The sequence below is a fragment of the Entamoeba invadens genome (genome assembly GCF_000330505.1).
Source record: "Entamoeba invadens IP1 unplaced genomic scaffold scaff_1105074724951, whole genome shotgun sequence".
In the NCBI taxonomy this organism is placed as follows: Eukaryota; Evosea; order Mastigamoebida; family Endamoebidae; genus Entamoeba; species Entamoeba invadens.
The window spans coordinates 100,304-105,285 of NW_004191829.1; positions in this window are offsets into that span (position 1 = coordinate 100,304).

Genomic DNA, 4,982 nt, shown 5'->3' on the forward strand with positions numbered 1-4,982 from the left:
GTATTGGTTTGAATTTTGTTGAACACAGAAAAATGAAATAAATGATTTTGTAACTTGTAAAATAAAATCTTATAAATATCAAAATACTATTATATCAAAAACGACGTAAAAGACTGCCCATTTGACTATCCTTACTGTTGTTGTGATGACAATGTCACTGTATGTTATTTAAACTATTTGACCAAGTTATTTACAATTGATTTACAAAACAATTAAATTGAATATGCACAAGTGTTTATTGACAAAGAAATAATTTGAGAATAGGAGTACTATTAATAAAATTCCTTTTACGAAGATGTAAAAGTAACCAACATTTTTATAATCTTAGTGGTGACAATACAATCATATGGAACAACAACATTCGTTGAATTTACTTTGAACATCGACTCTAATTCAGTATACACGATAAATAACTCAATTTTAAAACGTTGTCGTGTAACGAAAAATATAAAGTTCTTGGCTGTTATTAAAAATACAAAATGTACTACAATAAAGTTGTGGTAAATGATTAGTAAGTGTTTCAATTTATAAGAATCAATTGTTATATTTATCGTATATATTAAAAACTGTTAATTTTATGAATTTAACAACATATGTCGGGCCTTTTTACTTTTACTTTCATACAAATTCTGTATTGAACTCTCCTCAATTAAATATCAATAGATATACACTTTATAAAAACACTTCAACTTTTAAACATGTTTGTCATGTGAAGATAAAATGAAATTACAATGTTTGTGAAATAGATATTTGTGTTGAATACAATGACAATAAACAGTGTGTTTTTGTGCTAAAATTCGTGTATTGAATACAAATATAATGTGTGGAGCTTCTAAATTTTGTGAATTTGGGTAAATAACAATTGCTTTCAATGTTTAAAAGATTACATTTCAATAATGGAGTTTGTATTCAAAAAAATTAAATTGTCAATTCATAAAAGGTAATTTTTGTGGGATATGTTCTTCTGGTGTTATATTTCGATTGTGTGATGTTTGTCTTTTACATTGTATTCACGGTGATTGAACTTTTGATTACAAATGCTTGGTATGTGACACAAATACAATATTAGTTAATTGGACTTGTAAAAATCTAAAAAATGTATAACAAATAACGAAGAAATGATTTAGTGTTATAATGGTTCATATATAGATAATGGTATTCGTTACAATTGTTCGGATAATGTTGATCAATATCTGAAATTTACAAAATAAAAGTAACACATCGTGAAGCTAGTTGTTAAATCAATGATAATGGTAATAAATGTATTACTAATTAATGCAATAACACAAAAATAAAAAAATAAATAATAAATAAATTAATATAATACCCAATTGTTATTATTCTTTAAATTTTTAATGATTGAAATATTCAGATTATTGTTATTTGGATTCGACTAATAATTGTTTTTTAAATAATATCAACTTTACTCCAAATTGTAAAAAAACAAATAACTTTGAATGTTTTGAAAGTGTAGATGAGAATTATTCTGATTCAAATAAAACGTGTTCGGAGTGCAATACTTCTTTATGTCAAACGTGTTATTTTTTCATATTATTGAGATGTGATAAAGGCAATTTTTTTATCAAAACATGAATGCAAGTCAAGTGATAAATTGATTGGAAAATGTAACAAATTTGTTACAACAAGATGGTGTAGTGAATGTTTGGACTGATATTACAAAATTGCTATGGACTGCTTTGATTGTTACATCTCGTGCTCTTCTTGTATTTCCTCATTAACCAAATGTGTTCAATTAAATTCAACAAATTTTAAATACGACTTCAGGAAATTGTCTACCCCGTTTACTTTTATCAGAGAGTTGTGAGGTTGAAGTGACAGAAAGAAGATGTTCAAAATGCAAAGATGGATATAACAAATCGACTCAAATCAATGTCAAAATTGCGACAGTAATTGTAACACTTGTAACATACTAAATTTGTGTATGACATGTTTATCTGACAAAATATTAGTCAATACTGTTTGTTTGAATTACATTTTTTTTATTCAGAACTGTCAAGCAGTCTCTCCTTCAAAATGTTTCGAATAAACCTTTTGGAACACTTCAAGTCAATGTGGCACTTTTGTATTAAAAAAGCTGTGTGATGGGTCATTTTAATATTTTTATTTTGTTCACTAATTCCATTGTTATCAATATTTTTATTATATTTACTAATTCAATAAAGGTTTATTTGAAGTAATCAAAGATCAACAAACAAAATGGCATTAGTATATTCTCGATGAAAAAATCGTTATTTCATTTTTAAAAACAACAAACAAAAACATCGTGTTAAATAAAATTGAAATTGTTTTTGAAAATAAAAATGACACATAAAAAGAAATTCCAGTGGCTGTTGAAAGTCAATGTGAATCAATGTGTGTTGGCAATGTTAATAACAACATATATATAATGCAATTTTTTCTCGAAAATTCAGCTGATAAATACTCAATACGAGTCGAACCACAATTTGTTGTTATTTAAAAAGGTACCACGGTTGTATTTAAAATATATTTAAACCCAAAATATTCATGTAAAATTAATGACAAAATAGTGTTAATATCATAAGATAAAATAATGTATAACAAATGAAATATCAATTAATGCAAAAGCAGAAACACAAATTTCAACTCGTTTAGATCCCGAAGAATTGAACGAAGAAAAAAGATCGAGGAAGCATTTTGGAATTGTTTATAATAGGAGTTTTAGAAGAAACATTGTGGCATTAAAGAAATTGAAAATAAATGTAAATGATATAAAGTCAATTGAGGAGTTTTAAAAAAGTTTACATGTTGGAAAAAATCGGGAGTGAATATATAGTCCACTTTTATAGCGCCGTATTTATATCAAATAAGATATGTACGGTCACCGTATTTGCTTAATTTGGAAGTATACAAGACTTAATGAAAAATAAAAAAAAATCCGAAGAAATTGAAATGAAGGTACGAGTAAGCACAATGTTAGATGCTTCAAAAAATATTTTGTATTTACAAGAAAAATAAAATATTTAACAAAGACATAAAACCAGACAACGTTTTGGTATTTTTTCCTGATTCAAAAGATATAGTGAATGCGATATTAACTGATTTTAGGTGTGTAAAAAATGTTAATTTGTTGGTGACTAACATGACTTTTTTAAAGAATATAGGCACATTGATATATATTGCGCCTGAAGTTTTAAAACAAGAGTAATAAAAAAAGAGTGCTGATATTTATACGTTTGGGATTGCTATGTATAAAGTATTTAATTATAGAGAAGCATACAATAAAACTGATTTTAAGTTTCCACTGAAAATAGCTGAGTTATTTATAAGTGGAAAAAAGCTCCAAAATATTGAAAATATTCCAAATGATTGTTATGATATTATCAATAATTGTTGGTGTAAATTCATCTAAATAATTGTCAATTGAATGTATTTTTTTAAAAAAATCAAACATTTAATTACAAACACATTTCATCAAATTGATTTATATTTTATTGTTTTACATTTTAAGTTGTGTTATGAAATGATAACAATAATAAGAAATACAGTATACATTTTTAAAACCCCCAAAAAATTGTTATTTGTACAACTAAAATATTTGATTTTTTGACTTCTAATTCCAACATTAAACTTTGAAGTTTCTTTGGATTATTTATTTCATGAACTAAATTAACATTTTTATATTAAAAGTTAACTACTTTTTTTAATTATAATAATTAATACAAATAATCTATTTATAATACATTTTAAATATATTTTTAAACAATCAAACATATAAGTTAAAGTTTTTTTTAAAAAAACAAAAATATAACATAGAGGTATAAAATAACTATTAAAAGTAAGCTTTATAAACTTAAAATAAAATGAACATTATTTCGCTATTAGTGTGTTCAACACTTACCATTTCAGAATATGCGTATCTTGATGAAAGTAACTTCTTTTTAGGAGCCGAAATAGGGAAATGTATCAAATCTCAACCATTAGAATTTGGTCGATTTGAAATCAGTGCAACAACAAAAAACAATCTAACTTATTTTTCTGGAGATGATTGCAATACATTGACAGAAAATCCACCGGGTGCAGATAAGTTTGCATTAACAAAAGATTTGCCTGCACATTTATATCAGACCGAAATTTACTTTGATGACACTTGTTCGTATCCAAAAGAATATGGACCATTAATAACATATTTTAAATCAGGATGTGTAAAACAACGTGGCACAGAAAATACATATGGAAAAGGAGTAATAAATAAAGAAGAAGTTGTTGTATCTTTCTATAAAAACGATAAATGTGAAGGAGTAGGCGAAAAAACATTAATTGTTAAATTAAACGTATGCGAAGAAAGAGGTAATATTCGAACAATTAATCGCTTCAATCAAATATCCTCTGCCATCGGTGCTTTTATTTTCCTTACTATAATTGTTACAATTCTACTTTAATACAATTATTTTATCAAAATTTGTGTTATTTATTGAACTTGTGATACAATAAAAAATAAAGATTAATTCTATTGATAAAAACATAAAATAAACACAACCATTTGAATTTAAATTAACACTTTTGATATAATAAAAATTTAAGCCAAGTTTAAAAATAAATAAAGAATGATATTCAATATAATTTTATCAATTTTAAAGTTAGGTAATATATTTTTTAAATAAAAAAACGATGTCAAAAATAAAAACGTAGCTCTAAGTATGGTATGCTTATAATACCATCACAATAACAACAATTATATCATAAATTCATACTTTTTAATAAATTTCTGTATTTTTATAATATTTTCTTGAATTCAATTTTAAAATTATGAGTATGAAAATTATAAATTCAAATCGTTTTTGTTTATTTTTTTGTCTCAAAAAACAAAAAAATATAACAAGCCACAAATCAAATATATTTAAAAAATGAGCAGTTTAAACCAATAAAATTCTCATTAATGGTGTTGACAAAAATAAAGGAAACAGCCAAATCGATTATTGGGAAGAAATTAAATAATGTGT